Here is a 26,366-nt window from a genome sequence, read left to right on the forward strand (position 1 = left end):
GAAAAGATGGAAATTATCAAAAGGAAGGGAAAGGATTGAAAGGATGGAGCAGATGGTACGGATGGAGTGGATGGAACGGACGGAGCGGATGGAACGGACGGAGCGGATGGAACGGACGGAGCGGATGAAATGGATGGAATGGATAGAACGGATGGCACAGATGGAACAGATGGAACGGATGAAGTGGACGGAACGAATGAAGTGGATCGAACGGATAGAGTGGACGGAGTGACTAGAGTGGATGGAACAGATAGTGGACAGAATGGACAGAGTGGACGGAATGGATGAAGTGGATGGAACAGATGAAGTGGATGGAACGAATGAAAGATAATGTGGATGGAGTGGATGGAAAAGATGGAAAAGGAAGGGAAAGGATGGAAACGATGGAAAGGATGCAGCAGATGGAACGGATATATCTCTGTATATTGCTGTATCCCCTATTTATGCTACGTATATCCTATGTACCTGTATCCCCACGTCATCTGTATCACATGTTTACCCTATCCATCATGTCACTTTATGTACGTATACCGCTATGTATGGCCCCTGTCCTGCTCTCGTGCTTGGTCGCAGGTGCTTCACAGATAACCTGACCCAGTTATGGGGTCTTCCTAAAGTTGTGGGACACCACCCATGTGGACAATGCGTATATTGCAAATACACAACCAAGAGCACTGAAGTCGACATAGGTCTGAAATTCAAATGGCAACAAAAACTATATACTCATTGTAATTCTGTCATGGTAATCTATGCAATCTGGTGCCCATGCGGGAAAGTATATATTGGAAAAACAGACTGTAAAGCGAAACTCTGCATTGGGGAACATAAAAGCTGCCTCAAAAACCATACTAATAAATGCCCCTATGGTAGAACATTGGGTGGAATATCAGCACACATCGGAAGATTTGAAATGGACAATATTATACAAATTGACACCCAGTATGGACATTAATAGGGATAGAACGATCCTTCTAAGAAAAGAACAACAACTTATTTTCCTAACCGATAGCTCTAGGACTGGCCTCAATGAGAAATTAGATTGGAATTCGTAATCTTAGAACTCCATACAATATACAATACATCAGTATAATCCATCAATTAACATGGACTCACTAACATCATACGCGGAACATACCCAATTAGTGTTTCCTAGAGAGGCATGCTTCCGAGCCACAGCATTGGCGTGGAGGAACAGGGATAAGAGAAACAAATGATGGACAACATTCCACTACAAAAAATCTGCTGACGTTATGTGCGTCCGTTCGAAGGACGCTCCAAACATGGGTCAGATGCTACGTTCAACCACTCAGCACTATTTATAGGTCAGGTGACTTAAAGTACCGTTCAGCTACGGCATTGCAAGCACAGGCGGCAGGCACTAGAGGACACAAACACCACGGTAAGATTTTGCTCGGATGGGAACCTGTATTGCTATCTCTGCAACTCTGAACCGTCTCGGACACTTTTTTCTCCACTTCAACCCGATACAAAATTCGATAAACCGTTTCAGTCACTCCTTTAACTGGGCACAGAACTCGATGAGCTATAACAACTAATAGATTTGAGTTTGCTAGGATGTTGGAATTCTGACTCTGTCCTTTTTTGTGTGGGTGTTGATTCACACACGTTTACAGCATGACATGTGTAACACACAACCGAGACTTTCCTTTTGGTACTAGGGATCTTTTTCAACTTCACAATGTTCCAACGCAGCTGTGTTTTCACTTTTACACAGGCGCTGGATCAATAATTATATGACTCCTAGAAGCCATTATTAGACAATAGAACACCGTGGGGTACCCATCCAGAGTCCGGTCCATCATTAACTGAGTGAGAAGTAAGGACACCAACACGACAACAAACACAAGTGAACTGCGCCATCCAGAATGCGTTGTTAAATGTATGAGGAATGGTAAGCAGAAGTCTTTTTTAACAGTTTACATTTATATGAACTACACGAGATGTGCGTGTAACTAGAGGCATTATGCCTTGTCCCTGCACCTTTTCCTTTGGCAGAATGCCCACGGTGCCCTGCTCAACGATGGACGTTAAGCACACAGACTCAAAGCCAGAACTATTCGGAAGATCACATGTCGCTACTCTTCATGAACCTTCTCTAACAACGTAAGTGGCGAATGGCATACTAAAGCTGCAATTTACTGTGGCAACCAGGTTTTCCAGCCATTAGTTTGCCGTACCCTGTTTTTTCTAAATTAGCACTCTGGGAAGTTCATTTATCCCGCACAGTACTACCATCTATGAGACTGTTTGGACTTTTAGCCTATTCATTCTCTTTTCTTCTTTTTTCTTTTGTGTATGCAATCACCTATGAGAGGTGTCACCGCTATCTTTCAGTCCACGCAAAGTAATTTACCAACCAGTAAGGGTAGGTTTATTACCCGTTCGACCAATATTAGTAAAATAAGGTTGATTTTTTTAATGCTTATTCAACTCTATTTATAAAGGATGAATAAATAGGGTATTCTTGATTCTTACCCTGAGTTGTTCCTTTTGTAGGTATGGAGTGCCAGTTCTGAGGTCAAGCCCCAAACGAATTTTGGACCATTCAAAGGACCAGAAAAAGTTTTGGACACCCTATCCGCATGGAAATGAGCATGTGGCCTTTATAATTGTTATTTGGCTCTCTAGCTAATTTTTCTCGTTTCACTTCACATTAATCAAATTGTGGTAGTTACTAGAAGAAATGTACCCTTATTAAAGTTTTTTTCATTATTTCTAATTGTTTTGAGTTGGTAAACGGCAGACTGCCCCTGATGAATTTCTGTTCAATTTACCTACACACACGTCCAGAAAGAAACATGTTGGGAAGAGTGGAGAAAGAATGAGTATGTCTGAATTTGAAGTAGAATGAATGTAGTGCGTGATTAAGTTTATTTGGTTACAACTACACAACACTACCTGCGAGTGATTCTAACCCCGTTTCACTCGCAGTTTTCACACAATCTGCCATTGTTTGGTATTAATTGGGAATTGTTTGCGTTTTTTCTGTTTTCTCTGCTGTTTTTACCTCTTGATCTGTAGGGGTACACGTTACTAGCTTTTGCACTTTATACCATTTATTTGGTGAATGAAGTTTTTACTAAACTGTGTTGATATTAAATATAATTCTGGTTTTAAGATAAAATACTAAATAAATAAATGCTATATATTTTTGTAAAATGGTTTGGCATCTGATTTGTAATTATTGATTGACATCTCAGGTAGTGGGACCCCAATCGTTAAAGGGAACATAAATAGCCTCTTGGCACTTGTTTGTTTGTTGCTCTAGGCTTTGCCTAAAATTATTGAGGATGTGCTAAGCAGAGGGCTAAAAATCCTCTTACCTCTCCTAAGTTGTTCTTTGTGCTTCACAGATAACCACCACATCACACCACTACGCTTACTCTCTCCTATACACCATCATTCAACTAGAACACAGCTATGCTATGACACATTCAGCCTAGCTGTTCTCATACTAACATTACCCCATGAACACCTCATCATCCTTATTAAAACACAGCTAGCTGAGCACATACCGGCTAGCTTAGGCGTCTTCTCAGTCCTAACGCAGCCAGACTCAGTCTGGATGTCCACCCTCCAGATTGCACACATCCAACTGATTTCCTCAGCACCACAACTACCGCTAAAAAGCAGCTATCATGCAACAACCACACCAGCTGCACACATATCCGTTGTGCCCGCGCACCATATGACACTCTCTCTCTACTGACTTAAACTGCGGTTCCCGAGGGCGTTCAACCTAACAACACTTTGAGGTCATACCAATGATACATAAGGCACTATATAAATGCCAATTAACATAACATAACATACAACGATTAAAAACAATAACATAAAAATGAAATAAAACAACATTTACACAATTTTTTTTATTGTATAACTTCAGTTTAATATATTCTATCAAACTTTTGTTACATTAGATTCAAATAAGTAAATTCTCCTCTCCTTTTTAATGAATTATAAACCAAGATCAAATTTGTCGAACAAAATGAGGACTGAAGAAAGTAAAACATGAAAAAGAAGACAGCCTCATCAGTTCCTTAGAGTAGTATTGGGAGCTCAAGTTGAAACTAGCTGTAAAACTGCGTCAGTAAAGTTAATTAGACCACAAGAGAGCTTGATATTGTGGCCTGCTACAACATGTTCCCACCAATCGTCAGACACATAGATTTGAGGTTTAAATTCATTTAAATGTAGTTCACGCAGTTCAGTCAGCATTGGGCATGCGGTAACCAGATGTTTTAGAGACTTGACTTCAGATGATTTGCAAAATCCACAAGTGTTAGTTGTTGTCTCTTTGTTCTTACGAAGCCAAAGCATTTCATTGGTATTCTAGGCATTCAGTCTGAGTCTTAAGAACTGTGACCTATGGTGGCGAGATGGGCAGTTCGTAAGATACTTTGGTCGGAAATGTAATTTCACCAAACCTCTGGAAGTAGACAAAGTAGATTTGAGTGCTAGGCGATTATTATAAGTTATTATCCATTCCCATGCAGCTAGCTTCTTTTTGGCATGTTGAGGACGAAAAAGTAACTCTTCTTCAGATATGCTGGCTTCTTCCATAATTGCATTTAGTTTGAACTTCCATGATAGTATAAGGGAAGAATCATGACTTTCTTTTTCATTCCAGAAGATTTTATATGCAGGAATGGAGGGACCAAGCAGCATTTTGCGTAGGGTGGATAATGATTTCCAGACAATCGTCATGTAGATTGAGTTTAAAGCTAATTCATATCTCAGAGCTGACATTGAGATATGATTAGGGAGGCCCAGCACACGCCTCCAGAACTTGCCTTCCAATTTATGCCATAGGTTATAGTTAACATTCCAGGCTGATTCGCCGCCGAAGGTGAGAGTTGGAATTACCTTCTGAAGGTAAAACATTATTACAGGAGTAGTTGAAAATTTCCCATAATCCTTGTTAATTTTCGTGCCTTGTAGACTCAGATTTTTTGTTTTGTCAACCAGGTCGCTGATCCAGGCGGCTTCACAGATCGAATCGCTGACCATTATACCATTAAGTAGAGAATTGACTGGACGACATTTAGGGCCTTTTTATCAATAAACCATCTGAAGCTCCTATCTTTCTTTGACATAGTTTGCCCTATACACATGATCTTGGTTTTTTCTCTATTTAGGAGTAGATCTTTGGCAGTTAGGAACTCGTTTAGACGGAGAATAAGATGTTGTAGGCCAATTTGTGTTTGTCGACCAACACTATGTCGTCTGCGTAGACCAGATATTTGACAAAGGATCCATTTAGTTTTGGCAGAAAGCAATGGACAGAATTTAACCACTCTGGTAGGTCAGCAAGGAAGAGTTTGAAGAGATCTGCGGCGAGGGGGCAACCTTGTTTAACCCCTTTGAATGTTCTTATTGACTCAGTGAGATCGCCTTGTGAATTCACTCTTATTTGAATGAAAGTATTAGAGTGCAGGGCGATGATGGGATCTAGCAGTTGTTCTGGGCACTGCCAGGATCGTAATTTGGCCCATAATTTGCTGCGATTGATGGCGTGAAAAGCTTGATGAAGATCAACAAATGCAAAAAAGATTGTTTTCTTTGCCTCCAATGCTGACAATTTTAAGATGGACAAAATTGTGAGGTTTAAGTCGACTCCAACTTGGCTCGTAAAGCCCGTTTGGCGACAATCAAATTTGTCCGCTGAGAGAGCACAATTCACCAGTCGTGGGCGCAGGAGAGAGCCAAAAATGTTCCCGATTGTATCGAGAATGGCAATCGGGCGGTAATTCACAGCATCAGCTTGACTTCCCTTCTTATATATTGGGACCACGATTGCTTTTGACCAAGAAGAAGGGAGCTTCTTGCTATTTGTGATCTGAAGAAATAGCCCGTTGATATATTTGGTCCAATGTACTTTGTGCTTTTTGAGCATAAGGTTTGAAATTTGGTCGGGGCCAGCAACTCTCGAGTTCTTTAGCTTAGAGATCGAGCTTTCAAGCTCTTTGCAGGAAGGTGTTATATCCCATGCAGCATTTGTCGCAATAATCGACGTGGGTTCTTCACACGCAGGCTTTTCATAAATTGAAGTGAAATATTCCCGCCATTTGCTGCTTGTAATTTCATTAGAAATTGATGAAATGGATTTGGGGCAACCCTTGTTCAGGAGTGCCCAAATTTCGCGTGTGTTTTTAGTTACAAGGAGCTTTAACATTGTTTCTGCTCGACTTTGGTCGATTATAGTCGAGTGCGATCTTAGTTTCGATAAATCTGACGCCGTTCCTTGACTTTCGTTGCCTTGGCGCATGGATTACTGAGCTCTCTTTTAATTAGCCGTAAGTCTTTCCTTAATGATTATTTAGCCAACGCTATTTCAGCACTATATAGATGTTTCGGAGATGACCCAAGCAATCTTGAATTAGAGATTTTCAAGGTGTAGTCAATCAGCAAGGGCGTATATTCCACAATATGCAACGCATTTAGACTGTGGCTTAAAGATGCAATTGCAGGTCCATTTGTTACTAGTCTGTTTCCTGCAGCATTAATTTGTAATTGGAAGGAATATTTTTCCGACACGCTACAACAGTCTTCTTTCCAAACAAGCCGTAGCAAGTCGTGGTCGCTGTGTGACATTGGCTGCACATTAAGGGAAAGGGTTTTATCGAAAAGGTCCATCGAGGCCCAGATATAGTCCAGGGTGTTGGTTCTTGACATGCTATGCCAAGTCGGGTTGGGTGGGATATCACCTTTAATAGATCCATTCATCATTTGACAATTGCGTTGAAGGAGAGCACGAGACCAAGTTTGACTTCTACAAATGACTTAATTGTCCGGAAGCCGAGCATTTGTCATGGTGGATGGATCAAATTTGAACCATCTGCAATTAAGATCGCCGCATATAATCACAGAAACGTTGTTATAGGCTAGAAAAGTGTCATCGATTACTGTCAATACTGATTGGATGAAAGACGAGGCTGAGATCATCGCAGGGTTCCAATATCCATTGATTATTAACAGATTTGAGATAGTATTAATCAATGATAATTCGATCAAAGTGCTTTGAACAAATGGATTAGGATTCGAGAAAGCTACTAGAGACCACCAATTCTGTATTTTCAGAAGGGTTATCAAACCAGCAAATGGACGACCCTTGGTGTTTTTGCCGGCAGGATTTATAAAGATGGTAAACCCATCATGAGTCGTGGGGTCACGTGGCCAAGTTTCTTGTAAGTAGATAACAAACACGTTCTCCATGGGTTCTTGAAAGGTGTTAAAAAGGTGCGTGAATCCTCGCGTGTTCCATGAAAGTAAGGTTAATTCCTGTTGTGTGGAATTAGCTCATTGTTATTTACGGCGTCCATTTGGAAATCTTCGTTCATTGTTTGCCCTTCTTTCAAATGCCTGATGCTTAGTGGCGTCAAGGATATCTGGTGAGGGCGCTAAGGATTGACGTAGAGCTGATCGCTGCTCAACCTTGTGACTCTCTTCATTATCGTGACTTGCCTTGAAAGATGAGGGGGATCTCATAAGAGGGGGTTTAACAGTGAGGTCAAAACCATAAAGCAAAAGATCCTCGTTTGCTTGCAGTAACAAGTTTTTCACAGCTGCAGAAGATATATGAAGAAGAACTTGATCAGACGACAATTCTGTTATATATTCTACGATTTTAATGTTGTCTGATGAGATTGATCGTAGTGGTGGAATGCATGCAAATAGTTTTAGTATATTTGCTCGATTTAAGTTGACTTCGTTGCCATTCGAGTGAATATTTTGGAGACGAAGTTTCCACCGGCAGGATGATTTCTCAGAGTTTGAAGTTCCGGAAGCTCGATGTACTTGAAGCGAGCGAGATTTCAACTGATTCAGAGTTTGTTTAGGATTTAACTTTGAACTTAGAAATTGCTGAGAAGCCTTCTTAATGATGGCAGTCGGCTGGCATGCATTAACCTCAAATTGCGGTTTCCTCGAGGTTCCAGTAGCAGCTGATCTATTCGTCGCAGGTGGCTCAATTAATGTGACCCATTGTGCTTCACTAGAGGCGTTGATAGTGCCATCAAGGTCGACCGAATAGGTCGATAAATTGCATAAGTCGATGGAAGAGTCAGGAGTGACATTACTAGTGGAAATATCGCTATATGCTACTCGCCGGCGTTTGGCTGAAATCATTGAGGGCCGCGGTGGAACTCCTATTCCTCTCAGTGGAAGATTGGAAGCGGTAGAAACTGCAGGAGTTGGGTTTGCTTTCCTATCAAACAAACTTGTCTTCTTTGGAGTCGGGATATTTCTTATACATTTTTTCACATGTTGTTGTACTTGTTTCTGTGGTATACTTTTTTTCTTGAGTTGCTGAGCTTGTTTTACAGAAGCTTTTTGCAGTTTCATTTCAAGACTTGTGGTGATAGTTTTTGCAGGACCTTTAAATATGTTAAAGGAGTTCGCTGACAAAGAGACATGGTCCGATGCTTTTTCTTGGACCGGGATCTCACTTGATTAAAGACTGATCACTTGAGTCGCAGAGACCTCAGCGTTCAAGTTGGGATCGGTATCTTCATGGCAGACAGCTGAGGATCTCACCATAGAGCCTGACCGGATCTTTGGCCGGTGCAGCAGGAACATCCAAGCCCTGTGAATGTGAGGTTCCAAGCAGGTTATCTCGCATGTTGGTTGTACCCAAGGGAAATGGGTTGAAGTTTTTTCGCATCCATTTCACTGATTCAAGCAAACTTTCCATCAAGGAGTCATTCTGACAGTGATGGCGTGCTGCCAAATCACTCAACCTGTCTTGCCATCTCGCAGAGTTTTCAGCATTGGACTCCATTTGAACTTGCAGGAAACCTGAGAATTGCTCAAGTTTATCGATTTTTGCTGTTAAGTTGGAGATTGCAGCTCCTTGGTCACTTATTGTCTCTATCAGGGATTCGAAAATTTTAGTGAACGGAGCTAGGGCAACAGCAGAGGCAGCTAGAACATTGTTATGTATCTGCGAGAGGGCTTCAATAGAGATGACAAACGATTGCGGGACAAAGTCATGAGGCGTTGAGGAACAAATTGAGTTTTCCAGATTGTAATGTGGATTTGAGATAGAAAAAATGTTGGCGTGGTTTGGCGCTTCAATATCTTCTCCAGAATGAGTCAGGGAGGCTTGAGGAGTGCTTGCATTCAGCAAAGGATTCGCGCACAAGGATGGAGTTGTGGAGGTGCCTTTTTCTTTGAACTCGCCAACTCTTTGCAGGCGACTAGCACGAGCGAACGTACTCCGATCGAGGTGAGTGAGAGGTGGTTGAAATTCTTGAGCAAGAGACTGAGATACACAAGATGGATGAACCTCCATAGTTTGTTCATTAGCGCTCGACATGGAGGATCGACCAGCCTCCGGCACTTGGCACTTGGCAAGATAAAACACTGTCATTGCCAAATTCGATGCCATCAATCGCAGATCCTGAGAAAGCGCGGCCATCTGTATTTATCCCATTAGGATCGATTGAAAAGCAAGGAAGAATAGTTGAGGGCAGAGAGCATGGAGCAGATTCAAAAGGCCTCATTGAGTTTTTACCATCAGATAGTAAAATCTGAGTGGAAGGCAATTGTGAAAAAGGACGGCAAGAGGATTTCATCTGGAGCAAAATGTCCCTGTCAAAGGATGACAGGTTGTGACGGGATTAGGCATAAAAAGCCATGAAGCCACGAGGGTTGCTTGGGGACCAGTGAAGAAGCCGGTTGATTTTTCACAGCAAAGTTCGAGATCCTTAAAAGTTCCTCATCGCTAACTAAATACGTCAAAGGCCTTTTATCAGTAGGCAGGGCAGTGGTTTGCATAGTCATTTGTCGTGACAGACTCAAAAACTGTAGATGCAATTTGAGTTGACTCACTGGGACTTGGAATGAGTAAGGGGGCTTTCCATGGAAAGTTGTAAAAGGGGCGCCTGTTCATCATGCAAGCGAACCGGAGGGAGAGGGGAAGGACTGAATGAAACGGCCTTGACAGCACTACAGGCAGAGGGGACAGCTTTCGCGACAGGCACGCTGGAGGACTGTTCGTGGTTATATACTCGATTGGAGTCGAGGTTAGTAACGGGAGCGCTCGAAGTACAATAGGCTTGGGCTGCTAGAACAGCAGGACGTGAGGTAGAGGGAGGAGTTGGAATCTCTGGTACCTGACATTGTTCGCCGGAATGCAACAGAGATGAATGTGGCGATGAGGGGGCAGCCATAGTCAGTGTTGGAACGTGAGAAGATTGGGCAGCCAAAAGAGCCCGTCCAGTGGCTTTGCTTACCTTGTCCCCAGTGGCTGCCTTCATCGTGGACCAAGGATTTGGCATGCGACGCAGCTGGGAAGATTTTTTCCAAGTCTGTGGACCATCCGCAGACAAAGTCATTTCTCGCGCAGTCACCGAGCAAAAGGGGAGAGCGGGTACAGCGGGCTGGGAGCGGTCTGGGGCAGACTGGGACTCAGCTCCTTGACTCCGCGCTGCGCTCCGCGCTCCACAGGTGTTTTTAAACACTAAGGCTGATAGAAGCAGAAACAGGACTGGTCGTGCAGCTCCTCTCTGGGCAGCAGAACGTGAAGACTGGGGCAGACTGGGACTCAGCTCCTTGACTCCGCGCCATTTACACAATTATCCAATGTACACATACAGTGGCTAAAATACTCAATGTGTCGTTGGTCAAGGCTCTATAACATGACCAAGTACCGTGCTTAATAGATGTACAAAATATCATAACAGCACATGAGTGAAATCATTAAAAACGTGCATACAATATGTGGTTTCATGCATAAAAATCATCAAGCAACTATTTTCATAATTTCTAAGCATTTCCAATCAAATTTGACAATAAAATATCAGATTATGGCCATTTCCATTTAAAAATCGCGCCCATATTAAGGCTAGATCTTCAAGGTTGTATGCTTTCAGATATCTATTTCTTAACATATGTAGGCTTTCACATTCAATTCACTCGTACCACATAATCTACAATGGCGTGCATTACGCGGGATGCCCATCTGTTCTCCGCGGTTATCAGTGCAATACTTCTGTTGAATTTCAATGTTAAGTATTGTCTAATAATAGAGTTGTTAGGATATGCAATTAAGTACGTTGGTTTTATATCGCGCAGGGAGATTCATTCACAAAAAGAGAGCCCCTGGCTTCCAGATAAAAGATTTACGAGATGTTGTTCTTTACTGTGCTCTTTTAGTTTAAGTTTAAAACCGGTCTTAATCACGTGCACTGCGCCATTAGGCCGGAGGCCACAACAACTTTCCTGCCATTTTGCAAAGAGTTTTAACAAATGACCAAATGTTCCCATCGAGTAACAATTATCGATGTCACAGAAAGCACCCACAAAATTCCCTATCATGCTTCCTGGCTCCAGTTTTATCACCTTATCACAGAACATAATCGATTTGACAAGTAGGTCAGCCACAATACCAGGAATGCCAAATTCTAAGTACATATGTCGACCGGTAATGATAACGGCATAAAGAAGAGTTTGTGCAAGCTTAATGCTTCAAATTCCTTCAGACATGTCCACATCTTGCTGCCCCATATCTCTAGCCCATAAAACATGATGGACCATACTTTACAGTGATATAACAACAGAATTGATTGTTTCTATAGAGGTTCCCCATTGCTTGCCTACAAAATGTTTAATGGTACCAACCACTTTGTTACATTTTTTCTTGGTTTCTAGCCAATGGGTATCCCACTTCAAATCGTTTTGTTGGTGGATTCCTAAGTATTTATAGCAAGAAACATTTTCAAGTTGCACCCCATCAAGAATACAGGCAAGTTTACATCTTTTGGGTACTCCTGGTGCAAAGGTCATTATTTTACTTTTGTCAATATTGATAGTTTGCCCATTTGATTCTGCATAAGTACCTAAAGCTACAATCTGACGTTGTAATCCTCTGGGTGTATGGTCCAACAAGACCAAGTCATCGGAATATGCCAGCCAGCTGGTAGAATGCCATCCTAATTTTACTGGACATATTGACGGGTCAGTAAACACAAATCTGAGATCCGAGAGATAAAGATTAAAAAGAGAGGCCGCGGCAATGCATCCCTGTTTGACGCCTCCGTGTGTCTGAAACAGGACGGACAGGTTACCTTCTGCATCTAGCCTTATTTTTACTGAGGTGTCTGTATAAAGAAACATCAGCATTTTCAGTAACCCTGGAGGAATATTCCAATTAATCAATTTCTTCCAGAGTCGCTGGCGGGGCACAGAATCAAAAGCTGCAGAGAAATCAATGAAAGTAGCTTGAACACTGATTTTCTGCGCTTCCAAGCATACTCCACGGAAGGTACCAGTATAAGCAAATTATGTGTAGTATTTCAGTTTTTTATGAAACCCATCTGGTTAGGAGGCAGTGGGCCTCATTACGAGTTTGGTGGTAGCCGTGCCCTTAATATGGGCACAGCTACCGCCATACTCGCTACCGGCACCGGCACCCGCGAATGGACCATTACCGGCCCATTACGTCGCTGGTGCCGGTATGGCCGGGCTCCCGATCCCCATTCTGTAGGGCAGAATGGGGGTGGGGAGCATGGTTGCACCGGCACCGTTTATAACGGTGCCGGTGCAATCACGAGTTCTGCTCGCGGGTGCCGCTCTGCACGCCTGGTCTCACCAAGAATGCAGACCGGCACCCGCAAGCAGAACTCGTAATGTGACGGTATGGTAACAACATATCCGGTAGCACTACCGGCGCCGTTGTTGCCTTACCGCCACATTCGTAATGAGGCCCAGTATGTTGTTAGCGTCGATCCAAGCATTCAATTCAATCAGAAGCACATTTGCTAGACTTTTAGAAGGCACATCTAACATGGCGGGCAATCTGTAATTGGACACCAAGTTCCAAGAGCCTTTCTTGCGGCCAGGCAATATATGGCTTTCAGACCAGGAGAGGGTTATGATGCCTGTTTTTCCAACGTAACAAAATATTAGATGCAGGCTGTGAGACCACAATCTGGGAGCAGTTTTAATGAAAGCATTACAAATGCCATCAGGCCCAGCTGCCTGTGAAGAGTTAAGGTGCTGAAAGATGGTACTAATATCTGTGATGGCTAGCCCACAGTTCCAGGTGACCTGTGCCATTGGGACAGGCTCGTCATTTTATTTCTCACCCAACGACCTCTCAATATGTTTCTTCCAGTCAGGCTCGGTGACCCCGTTAATGGTGAGTCCTCGAGGAGCATGACCTCGCAGGACCGACCAGAGACAGGTCTTATTATTTTCTAGCGCCAGCTGTGCAATCTCACTCTCCATTTCGCCAGGTTACAGGTGTTACGATATTTGGTCAGCCATTTCCGATTATGCAATTTAGCAGTTCTAATATGGCAACTAACTTCGTCTGGTGACAGAGGTCTAATATGATGGTATAATAAAGTGCTTATTGACATTCTCAGATGTCGTTTGGCAGTAGCTATTGCCGGATCATAATTCACCCTCTTATCAGTGCCTTTATTTGTTCGTTCCGTCAGCTGGTGTGCCTTCCTATACTGTAGTCAGAACCTAACAGGTGTGTTTGTAGAACTGCACGTTTACCCCAGGGGGGTATCTTGGCACTACTGACAGATAACAGATGTTTATTGCTACCCAACCCAATGGTACTCGTTTTATCCCAGGATTCGAACCTCTGACCATGAGGTTAATCCCAGGTAGGGGGATACCTTTGCCTCAGACCTGCCTCTTCAGTGGCCAGGTGATGTCCCTTCCCATGGTGTCCTTGGGACTGAAGGGCGTGTTATGTGACTTGACCCTCCCCTGGCATATATGGAATTGGTCTCCCTGCTCGTAGTTTTACAGTGCTGCACCCTATAAGCTGCAAAGGTTCCCGCCACCACACTGTATTTACCTTGTGACTGACTCACATCCAGGCGAGCCCTGACTGCAGTGGATTCCTCCAGCTCCATTCACTTTCCAAGGCCTACGTTCGTAATAAAGTAAGCCCCACACTCGTTCTGCCCTCCTTGGGTGTAGTGTGGACATTGTTTCTGCGATGTAGATCAGTGATTTAAGGAAAGAACCATACACGCTGGAAATCTCATATTCTCCGCCCTTTTTCAGGGGGGTGGCCATCGGGTGTCCTGTGAGAGAATTCCTGACGTCCACTGCATGGATTATTTTAGCTGTTCACCTTAGTGTTAGAACGTTTAGTTTGAGAATTAACTAGTCAAATGCTTTGTTTCCACGCTATTCTATTAGGTCAAGCCGATAAGCTGCTCTAATTGCTTTTCTTTTCATGTGATAGCTGGTACATGATTTGCATTTTCAAAAGGCTGCTGCAGCAACTTTGGATCTTATAATACCCATTAAAGTGGCCTCAATCCGAGATAATACGGCATGTAACTAAATTACAGGGTCCTGCTTATTTTGGAAAATCACTCATCTGTGGTTTGTAGTGAAACCAAAATTCATAACACGGTTAGAGGGAGACATTATATCTCCGTTCTGGTTCTGGCGTGGCAACGCAAGCACAGCATTCAATTACAAAGTTGAATGAGTGCATCTGCGAAAGCGGTCCTGGCAACATTGGAGCAACTGAGCGCGCATAGACACCGGGAGAGGAGTGAGAGGTAGGGGTGGGATTGCAAGGCACCAGGGACCATTTGCCAGCAGGGGATGACCTCAAAATCTTCTCCAGCCCTTGGAAAAGGTTTCAACACCTCGCAACAAAGCAGGATCGGGAAGTGGAAGCATCCCACCATCTAGTATGTCTCCGGAAGGTGTCCAAGCTCCTCCCGCACCCCAAGGTTCCAGGAGTGACGGTTGGGACACACAGGATGGGAGATGAAACAAAGAAGGATGTGTCTACCATAGCTCCTACCTCCCTTCTTACTTGAGCCCTGTAACTGAATAAAATTGCTGAGTAACGACAACAAGCATTACATGCCAACTGTACTATGACTATCATTCTGCGGATCCATCCGCATGTCATGATAGTAGACTGGAGGAAGATGTGGGTTTTTGCCTAACAACACTTAAAGGGAAAAGATGACTTCTTATTTTAGCTCATAGACGCAAGAGAGATCTGGTAGGAAGTGGCATCTAGAAAGGGCCAGGGTGGACTAGCAGTCATAGGGCATTGCCCATGCTACATGACTGGACCCTAGAGAAGTATGAGGTTAGATAATAGATAGTTTCCCAGGGGAACTTATCTAGTATAGGGTTGGAGTTAAAAAATGGGAAGAGCAACACATTTATTTTGTCGGAGGCTTGTGGAGCACCTGTCTCCTGGGTGAGGACTCACCTAATAGAATAAGGACTGTGATGACGAAAACGGACGAGGAGGTAATGATTGACTGAGCTCGCAGGGTCAAATGTTATTGACAGTTACCCACGATATAAAGGCTCCATGTGTATCGCCATATTTTTGCTGTGATTGTGACCCATGGACCCTGCAGGGGACATCCCCGCAGCCTCTTCTTCCACAAATGATCCCCCGCAAAAATATCGCCTATGGCTAGACAAACGGCCATATGTAAGGCGATATTTTTGGTGGGGATATTTTGTGGGGATACCCAATATAAATGCCTCTTGATGTAAGATTATGAACATGCAATGTTTAAAACAGTAGTGCTTACCACAAATACAAAGACGAGATACATATGGACGTGCAATATATTTTGGCTGGGAGTCCTTTATATAATGAGCAGGCTCTAAGTGTAAGAACTGTTTGCATGTGTGTGGTAAGATGTTGCACACTGCGTGTTAGCACATATTCGGGCCCTGTCCATCCTAGTGGAACAGGCGGATGCACTGTCACTTGAGTAAAGGTCTTATTAGGCTTTAGAGAAAGTGACACTGGGGAGGGGGACTGGTGGCAAAGAGGCCGATGACCATTTCCAGTAATATAATGTAGAAACACACAGGTAATCACCAGGCCCTTCTTAAGGAGCAGCACACTGTTTGCGAAGGTATGCTGTCCTACAAAAGGGCCGCGAGACAGCACAGCACCTGGAGGGGGGCTGTAGCTCAACGAGTCCAATTGCGTTGTGTACCAACGAGTTATCATAGTGCTTCCATAGCCGAGCATTTTTAGCGTCAGTACGGTATTAAGACTCTTACTGTGGTCACAGTGGCTACTCTAGAGTCATCCCTCCTCCGATTGTAATTGTGATGGGGCATTTCTATCTGAAAGCTCACACATAGCTCCAGTTACTTACCAAATCTCCACATTCTTCCAAGAGTCCCCCGGTATTCCAGCAGTAATTCCGGCGGGAACCCGGGGGACTACCGTACCATATCCTCCACCCGATATCCTGGTATTACTGGGATAGTACGGGTGGCGAAGAAGCCGGTAAATCCCCATTCCCATGGAGTCCAGTAGGACTTCATGGGATGGGGATGCCGCAATCACAGGCACAGATAATAGCGGTGCCGGTGATTGCGGCAATTGTCTGCCGGTAGGGGCCTAAACTACCGGCAGGTCAGGTCTGCAGCAGACTTGGATTTTGCCAGTTAACCATTGTTAGCGGCACCGCAGGCCTCATTACAAGGTTGCTCGAAACCCTGTAACACCTTTACCGCTGCCTGACATCCCAACGCTACCGGGATATCACAGGCAGCGGCGGTACTCTAAGTTCCCATTCCCATGGGTTCCCTTGGGACTCCATGGGAATGAGAAACCTGAAGCACAGTACTGTTGGTAACGGTGCTGGTGCTTCTGTGAAAAGCTTGCCGGTAGGGGCCTGAACTCCCGGCAGGTCTGGCCTGCCGGGAGATCCTTGGCAGACTCGAAGTGAGCCGTTCCGGAAAAGGTGCGAGTAACCTTTTACCAGCACCTTTATTTCCAGACCGGCAAACTCATAATGAGCCCCAAAGACATTTAAAGTGAGCCCCAAAATAAAGGGCTTTTTTGAAGCTTACTTTATATCCATGACGTCTGCTAGTGAGATGCACATGATATGGTTATCTTTCATGTTGACATTTTCCTATTTTGTATGTGTATGTGTGGGCCGTGCTGCTGGCGTCCTTGCAGGATGCAGTAGTGCAGGTTTGGAATGCATGAGTAGAGATGTTTATGGGTTTCTGCTGGGATAGAATGTGTCTGCCAAAGTGCAGGATTGAGCGATTTTGGCACAATCACGGATGTATGTGTGTCTTCTGCTACCTTGGAATAGTCTGCTGGAGAGCAGGACTGGGATGGAATGGCAAGGGGTGGACTGGCCCAGAGGGAACTCTGTAGATTTCCCGGTAGGCCTCTGTACCCTGGGCCTCCCCTTGCGGTATTTCCAAATGTTCCAGGAAAATAGTTGGGCTTTCTGAAAATGTGTAATGTGGGTCCACTTTGAAAATTATTTCCAGGGCCACTTTGTGTTCCCAGTCCACCCATGGCAATGGCATATATATGTATGTGTTTTTCTGGTGGAATGGAATGGTCTGTTACAGAGCAGGATTGGGGCAAATTGGTAGAGAAATGTGAAGGTATTATTTCTACAATAGAACAGGAGATCAGAATTAGGGTACAATTACAGATGTGCTGATCTACTGCAGAGTTGGTCTGGGGAGATCATGCATAACAACAAGCTGAACGTTTGGGTTAAACAATTACTATAGACAGGTGACCACTAGCATACCATTTCTTTATTCTTTGCTGCTGACTGATGAAGGTTTTGAGGGATAAAAGAGAATTTTCAGGTTCACTTTGCATTGTGGGACTTGTAGGCTTCCATTGTGGGACTTGTAGGCTTCCATTTTGGGACTTGTAGGCTTGCCTTTGTTTCCTGGAGACCGTGCTGTGAGTGGGCCTTTTGTGTCTCTTAGGCCCAACCAGGCGAGCCGACTAGCGAATCCGGTCCCCATTCCTAAGTCTCTGTCAGCTGTTTGCTCTGCCTCCTTTCTCCAGCAGCAGATGGCCAAGCAACACAAGGGGTCTCCCCTCCACCTCACCGGACATTGGGGCCATCAACCCCCGCCCCTTCTGTAGCAGCATGAAGGGAAGCCCTGTGAGTCATCTGGGCAGTTAGCATAACGCTGCACAGCATGTGCAATAGTGTTTTTCTTCCACTATTGAAAACCTACAATTTAGGAGAAGACTTGTTTCTAAAAATTGTGCCGCCATCAGCACTCCTACGCTGTCACAGTTACTGCTTTTAGGCCAAACTCCTTGTGTCCGCATGAGGGACACCCATACCATCATGGCCGCTGCCTTGAGCAGGCCCAGGAGGGCTTGCCTTTGTTTCCTGGAGACAGTGCTGTGATTGGGCCCTTTGTGTCTCTTATGCTCAATCAGGTGAGTCGACTGGTGAAGCCAGCCCGCCTCCCAAGGCCCCACTCCTAACGCTCCTGTCCGATCCTGGCTGGGCATTGTGGGCCCCAATACTTTGCATACCCTCATACATTATGCACCTTGATGCTGATTGTCTTATCCAGGCGCTCTTGGACATTTTAATCACATCCTCTGACATCACGTAAGGGTGGCCTATATCTTTGCTCCCTACATCATCCTCTGGACTTTCTTGCCTCTCCTGTCAATCCCTATAAACTATCCTCACAAGGCATTGACTGTTCTCACTTTTGTCTCTAATCACCAAACCTTAACTCCCTTTCCTTCCCGGGCTTTCAGCCCCACTGCCATACCCCTGTACTGTTATGCGCTATACCTGTTTGACCGTGAAAGAAAATTGTTTTTATCGATTTTAGCTACGTGCACATCCTGATTGTCTTGCTGCTGTTTAAAATTGATTTTAGATGTGTGCACATCCTGATTGTCTTGCTGCTGTTTACATCCTGATTATTTTGCTGCTGTTTAAAATCGATTTCAGTTGTGTGCACATCCGGATTCTCTTGCTGCTGTTTACATCACTTTTAGCTGTGCTAACATCCTGCTTTTCATGCAAATGTGTTGCACCCCATCTGTTCTCTGTCTAGTCTGCTATCTGTTCCCTCACCCTCGTCATCTCTCATTGTGTTCACATGGTTATTTGTTGGGGTTACCCCCTCTGCTCTGGTTTGTTTCATGCCCCATCATCCCCCTGAGTTCCCACTGTCTCTGTGTGCTGTTATTCCCTTCGGCCCTTCACCCGCTATACCCTTTCCTCTGCGTGTTCACTGTTTTCTGTGCACATTACCTCCCCCCAGTGTTTTATAACCAGTCTTGTGCCCTGTACTCCCCCACTGCCTACTGCTCCCCGTGTGCCTCTGTGGCCTCAGCCTGGTTAAGTGTACCTCACTCTCTGCAGTTTGCTATGGTGCTCTCTATCTCACTTATCTTCGCAAACTGCTTCTCTATCTCCTATTCTTCACCCCTTGCTAAGTCCTGCAGGAGGAAACTCAAGAAGGACATACTGGGCTCTAACTCAGGCCTACCTATTGCAGACACCTACATCACTGCGTCTGCCAGAGAGACTCTAACCAATATCCTCTTTGTCGTTCCTATGGACTCTCCATATGATCGCTCTTCTCTCTCCTTTCTTTTCCTCACCCATTAATGGTGGCACCAGGAGGTGCTTCTTGCCCTCTTCTTCATCTCCAGGGTCATCATCAATGTCTAGCGCAATAGTACCATCATGGCACAGGGTCCTCAGCCCAACCTTCTACCCTTCGATAGGCTCCTACTTCGCCTTATCAACCTTCCTTCTCTTTCTGCTCCAGCTCCTTTGGCATCCCTCCCTGGCCCACCATTGCTCCTTTGCCACCTCTTAACCACCCTTATAACCCCACCACAGCCTCCTTGCCGCCACCCCCCCACATTGACAACCTCGTCAGCCTCCTCCTCTTTGGTGATCTTGCCACTCACTAACACCGTATATGGGGCTCCCTTGCCCCTTGTGGCCCCAACCCGCACTGGCTCCCTTCTCACCCGCTGCGGTCCCGGCTCCCTGGCCGGTCTTGTCTGCACTACCCCCTTCTACCTCTGTCCCTCAGGCACTCTCGCCACTTATGGGGGGACCACTGTTCCCTAGTCCCCCCGTAAGGCTTTCACAGATGGCAATCTGCTCCACATTGCCACGCTTAACACTCGCTCAGCTGCCAAACACTCCTCTGCAACCTCCTTGAACCTCTGGATCTTGATGTTCTTGCCCTCACTGAAATTTGGTTCAAGGATAGCTCTGTCACGAGTTTTGACAAACCTCTCCCAGAAGGCTACAAGAAACTCTCTCTACCTAGACTAAACAGACCAGGTGGGGAGTAGCAATGATCTTCCCAGAGTGGATGACTGTGTCTGTCATTCCCACTAAGGCCTACTCATCCTTTGAGTGCCTGGTCTGCAGGCTATCCCTCTCTCCTAGCTCTTCACTCCTTCTGTCAACCTTTAATCGGCCACCTGGTCACCCCTCCCTCCTCCTTTCGGAATGGGCTGACCTGGCCTCCTCTCTCCTTTCCCCCCTCTTCTCAACTCTTCCTATTAGGTGATCTCAAGATTCATCTTGACTCACCTGATTCCGCAGGACCTTTCCGCATTCTTTGCGACTCTCCCTTTCTTTCCATCTTACCCTCTGGCCCAACACGCACTGCTGACCACACCTTGGATGCTCTCATCTCAACCGAAATCCCTCTATCTATCCCTCTCACCACTTCTCTCTCCTGGACTGATCACCCTCTCCTCTCTTCTCACTTGAAGCTCTCTTCTCCTCTTGCATCGGTAAGCCCGGCACTGCCTCCCATTTTACAAGGTCATCCGACCCATGAAAATAGTGTCAGTGGCTGCCTTTGCCTCTACCTACTCTGCTCCTTATATTCCTGCGACTGACTCCCACCAAGACACAGCCCTCTCCATTTCCAACACTCTTGATATTCTTGCCCCTGTCACGAGGGCACGACTTAAGCCTACCAAAAAGTGCAACTCTTGGTACGACTCCAAACTGGCTGCCCTTAAACACAAGTGCAGGGCAGCCGAATGGAAATGGAATTCCTTGGGCGCACCCTCTGACAAACTAGCCTGCCGCCTCCTTTAAAGGCAGAATAGACTCTGCATCCACTCAAAGAAAAGAGTCTACTCAAGCCTGCATCCCTGCAGCACCCAATAACACTGCCAAACTCTTCAAAGTCTGCAAGGAACTAGCCAATCCTAACGCAGCCTCCTCCACCATTGCAACCACCCAGGCCCTTTGCTCGGCTCCGGCTGCACACTTCACCTAGAAAAACACAGGATATCCTATCCTTTCTCTCCTCTGCACCACCTCATGCATCAACATCTCTTGGACTGCCATTGGCCACCCCCACTGCTCCCCTTCTTTCTTCTCTCTCCTCTCTCTCCTCTCTCTCCTCTCTCCCCTGTCACACCTGAGGAGGTCACTAGACAAGTCCGTCTATGAAAGCCTCCTCCAAACAGGTGGACCCCAATCCTTCCAAAACCATCAAGGACAACATTGACTCGCTAGCCCCAGCCTTAGCCGACCTCTGCAACCTCTCCTTCATCACTGGAGTTTTCCCCACTACTCCCTTTTGACCCCTCTCCTCAAAAAACCTTCTGCTGATCCTTCCATTCCTGCAAACTATCAACTGATCTCTATCACTCCTTTCCTGGGAAAACTCCTGGAGAAGTTAGCTATTTCTCAGCTTACCCTCCACACTGAATTCGTTGGTTGCTTCCATGATCAGCAGTTTGGTTTTAGAGCATCCAGAGGTACGGAAACTGCTCTTCTGAACACCAGCGAAGATCTGCTCTCAAATCTTGATTCCAACTCTCCCTCTGTCCTCATCCTACTCAACTTCTCCTCTGCCTTCGATACGTTGAACCACAACAACCTAATCACACGTCTCCATGATACCCTGGGCATCACTGATCAGGCCCTGGCGTGGCTAACCTCTGTTCTATCTGACCGACCATCCCAGGTGGAATTGGGGTATTTTCTCTCCCCTATCACTCTCTCTACAGGCTGTGTCCCCTAGGGATCTAGCCTATCCCCCTGGTTTTTCAACGACTACATGGCCCCCCGGGCCTGTATGATAGCCACCTTCATCTGAAACTTTCAGTGTTACGCGTATAACACACAGCTCTCCTTAAGACTACCTTCGGCCTCTTCCTTTTCCTCACTCATACCTGACTGTCTGTCCACAATTCAGTTGTGGTGTGCTGCAAACAACCTCTGCTTCAATGCTAATAAAACAGAGTTGTCCTCATCGGGAAACCCTGCTCCCACCCGCCCCCCTTTCTCTCTGGCCGACCTCCCTTGGCCCTGCGCCTCCACCTACCAATGAGCCAAAAAATCTGGAGGTCATCTTCGACTCCACTCCCTCCTTCTCATCTCACATCGTGCACATCTCTGAAAAGTCCCACTAACAACAGCACCTTCTCAGAGATATTCTACCTTTTCTCACTTTCCCCCAGAGGCTCAACGTCTCCGTAGCACTGGGCCTCTCTAGGCTGGACTACTCAACAGCCTCTTTCTCAACCTTCTCTCTTCTACCCTCCGTCCTCTTCAGCTCATCCAGAACAGAACTGCAAGACTTATCCTTGGCCTCAAGCCCAGGGACTCATCTCTCTGACGCTGAAATCCCTTCACTGGCTCCCTGTGGATGCAAGAATTACGTTCAAGACTCGTTGCATTGTCAACCAGGCTATCTGGGGCCTGGGCTCACTCTATGTGCAATGCTCTCTTCCTAAATACTCTCCTTTCCAAGCCCTCCACTCATCTTCCTCCAACTCTCTGTAGGTGAGCCGCTTCTCCAAACAGAGACTTGGGGGGAGCTCTTTATCCACTGCAGGTGCCTCCAACTGGAACAGCCTCCCTTCCTCTCTTCGTCTTCAGCCGGATCTCCTTAAGTTCTGGAAACTCCTCAAGATGTTCCTCTTTGCCTCCTCCTTCTCTCTCCCTCTCCCCTGCTGACCACTTCTTTCTGCTCTGTCGCTCTCTCTCCTCTACTTCTGCTCAGTTTCGCCGACTGGCTGCCTGGTCTAACTTCAGAGCCTCACAGGTCCCAAGCTTCCTTGCCATTCTCCTGCACTTGCCTATGGGCCGTGCACTTACCACAGCACAACTGCACTTAGGTTACGACCCATGAGATTGGTATCTCTCTGCATTTAACCCATGTTCTGATGGGACTGGGCACACTTGGTCCCTATTGCCCCCCGCCCCCATGCAGTTCCTGTTCTGTGCACCTGCATGATCTGAATGTACAATGCCTAGTAAGATCGTTTGTCTTGTCTTCCTTATGTCATCCCGTCCCATTCATGGTGCGCTTTGAAACACTTGTGTACAAGTGCATAATAAGTAAACAATCAATCAATCATTTAGGATATGGAATAAAATCGGTTATGGTACAATTCTGATTTATCATGTTTCTATAAGGGGTTATATATTGTCACCCTACTTTACTTTGTCATGTGTGTACTTCATAAGTAAACTCTGTAAGACAGTATTTTAGTTGTTGTAGTTGTTGAAAAACTTCAATATTTTTGACGATCAGAACTCAGATGGTATGTGATCAAGTGGCTAAATTGCCGAGTGGGTTAAAACCCTGGCTTCACTGCTAAACCAAAGTGTGTGATCCTGGGCAAATAATTCAGCCTCATTGTACGTTTTCTGTAAACATTGAGAGTCCCTAGAATTGAATGAGCTCATGCTATTACAATGAGGGAGAATTCATGTTTTTAGGGACAAAATGGTGTCCTCTTATTGCAAAGTATATTGAAAAATTGTCCAGAGGTTGTTTTTTAATTTATAAAGGTATCAAAATGTATTTGCTAAGATACATTATTTTCCACAATGAATTAATCATCAATTAATGCACACATTAAATTACATAAATATTGCAGGAGAGCATAATACACCATATTATAAAACAACCTAACACAACCAGCCTGTGTGGGGCTCTCTCTCTCAGAGTCCTTCTTCTCTTTGTTTTTAAATAATTGTTCTGCCCTGGTGGAACCGCAAAGCCCTTTTTTAAGTTACTAACGTTATCTTCATACTCTGGTGAGGCCACCTCGTCCCAGTGGTTGGAAGACTGGTAATCTTCATTCTCCCACGATCTTCTTCTTCCCAGTAGTTCTTGGAGCTAGTGAACTAGCAGTACAGTATTACGTAGATGAGCTAGGAAGGCTATTGTGGGGGGTGGGGAGGTGAAGGTCAGGCTATGTTATGAAAGGCGGTGTTGTGCTGCCTAAAACCCAGGTGAATGGTGTCATACCGCGTCTGCCTTAGATGTTAGTCCTTGTTCCCAGAGGGGGAGTCTCTCCCCATGAGATCCTCCTGCTGAGTATCACCACCAGGGGGACTATCAGGTAGCAGCCTCACCTCAGTGGCCTCCTGGGAAGGGGCTCCCCCAGGGAGAAGTGACAACATCTAAGGATTCATCACACAACTCTCTTGCTTTCTTTAAATACAGGGCTTCCTGTTCTTTTAGGCTTTCATCCTCAATATTGATATCTCTTCAGTAAAGTTCATGCAGTCCCTGTGGCCTCCCCTTTATTAGAATCACCCTGGTACCTTCAGTCAGTGTGGGTTGATTCAGCTGGCTCGGCAATGAGAAGTATACAGCTCTGTCTGCTTTCTGTCTCTGGTTTCTTACTTCTCTCCCAGGCTCTTCCTGCTCTCCCAGATGGGAGGAATAGTTCCTCCACCTGGTACGGGTCTCAGCATTGTTTTATCGGTAACCCGACCGACCACTAGCCTCTCGTGTTCACGCCACCCTTCGGTACGATCCCCTGGACCCCGTCTGTACAGTTGCTCCCCTGTGTGTTACACAGGGACTCTGGCGACACGCCTCGTCGTTCTCCTTTGCTCAAGTTGCCGCTGGCTCCACGGCTCAATCCTGCTCTGCCTCTCCAATGCGTGAGTTCGTCAGAGGTCTTCCCCTGCGTATGCTTCCCTGCCCCTCCATGATTTGCTCGTTCCTTCTACATGCTGTTTTGCATTCCAGGCAAGATTATGTTTTTCTTCAGATGTTTTACTCTGTCCAGCATTGCCTGAAGCCAATAGAAGGAAAACCATTGTATTAGCATTTAAAGGTAATCCCATATATGCAGACAGTGTTGCTTGTGTAAGGAGATCCTCGTGGGAATAGGAGTCCTTGTCGCCTAGAGGGGAGTCACTCCCAGTGAGGTCCCACTTACCCAGACTCCTACCGAGGGTCTTGCTGACTGGGCTCATCACCCTAGCCTCACAGAGCCTCCCCCAGGGTGAAGGGAGGAGCACCTAGATTTGTCATGATAATGTTGGCTGCATATTGTTGCATACATTTTGTATTTCCTTGCTTAAGTGTATGTTTGTAATGTGTACACAATGAGGTTTAGTGTGTCTATTGTGTGTGGTCATAAAAATGTTGGCTGTGTATTGTTGCTGGAATTATGTATTTCTGTGCTTGCCTATATTTTGGAACATGCAAGCAGTGGGGGTGAGTGCATATGCTGTGACTGGTCATGATAATAGTGGCTGCATATTGTTGCTTGAATATGTATTTCCTTTCTTAAGTGTATGTTTGTAATGCGTACGCAGTGGGGATAAGTATGTATGTTTTGTTTGGTCATGACAATGTTGGCTGCATATTGTTGCTTGAACTATGTATTTCCTCGCCGCAGTGTATGTTTGTAATGTGTACGCAGTGGGTGTGAGTGCGTATGTTGTGTGTGCTTGTGATAATAGCAAATTGCTGTTGTCGCTGGTAATACCGGCAACTGTGTTCCAGCAAACATGTACTTGGCCTATCCATCAAAAGTGCCGGTAAACGGTATTACCTGCACTTTCAATGAAAACCGGGCAACTCGTAATACAAGGGCAAAGGTATAACACATAACACATACATATGTGTATATTTCACAGCCACGTTAGTGGCTGTGTAGTTATGGTCAAGTTGCTGTTTCCATAGGAAGAGCACTTTTTGGGTGGCTTATAACTTTGCTCCCCCTGGACGAATCCTCACCAAACTTTGCAAAAAAGTATATTGCCCACTCTGATTTTTTTTTCAAAGGTCTTTTGGTGAGGTTTGGTCCAGGGGGGGAAAAGTTATAGGGGGGGTCCCAAGACTTCTGTTTTTCCCATAGACATAATGGGAAAAAACTTTGCTAACGCCTACAGCCCAAACCGCTGGACGGAATTTCACCAAATATGCGTCAGGAGCAGTGGCTTGGTCCCGAAAGCGTGCTTTTGTTAATTTGGTGTAAATCCATCCAGTAGTTTTTTTTTAAATGACCAAAATGTAAGGCAAAAAAATTAGTGATATCTATGTCCGCTCTGCAGACACACTACGCTGTTCGCTCCGTGGACAAGACACGGATTGGCCAAGTGTCGTGCATGATGTCCGTGGACATGTGACGTGCTCTCCAATTGGTTGGGGTGAAGCGTGAAGTGCGTCAGATTTTTGGAGACGCCCACCATCTTGGATTCTCGTCCAGTGTCTGCGGACATCACGGTAAAACATTTAAAAAAACACAACATTGCACTCGTCAAACTTATCAAAGAATGTTTCGGGAGGTGAGGGGTGATGAGGATGGG

The 26,366-nt window shown here is 45.4% G+C and overlaps 1 long non-coding RNA gene across 2 annotated transcripts in view; it reads left to right on the top strand.

Annotated features, from left to right (window-relative positions):
* The window catches only part of LOC138467590 (uncharacterized), a 175,042-nt gene that overhangs the window by 65,191 nt on the left and 83,485 nt on the right, over positions 1–26,366 (top strand). Inside the window, exons 3-5 of one of the 2 annotated variants that reach the window (XR_011268117.1) lie at positions 1,736–1,912; positions 2,017–2,124; positions 2,518–3,104. This is a non-coding gene — a long non-coding RNA (uncharacterized lncRNA). Of the gene's footprint in view, positions 1–1,735; positions 1,913–2,016; positions 2,125–2,517; positions 3,105–26,366 lie in introns of those variants that run through there. The other variant, XR_011268118.1, reaches the window with a different exon arrangement.

The sequence above is a fragment of the Ambystoma mexicanum genome, chromosome 4q (assembly GCF_040938575.1).
Source record: "Ambystoma mexicanum isolate Mex_15411 chromosome 4q, UKY_AmexF1_1, whole genome shotgun sequence".
NCBI classification, from domain to species: Eukaryota; Metazoa; Chordata; class Amphibia; order Caudata; family Ambystomatidae; genus Ambystoma; species Ambystoma mexicanum.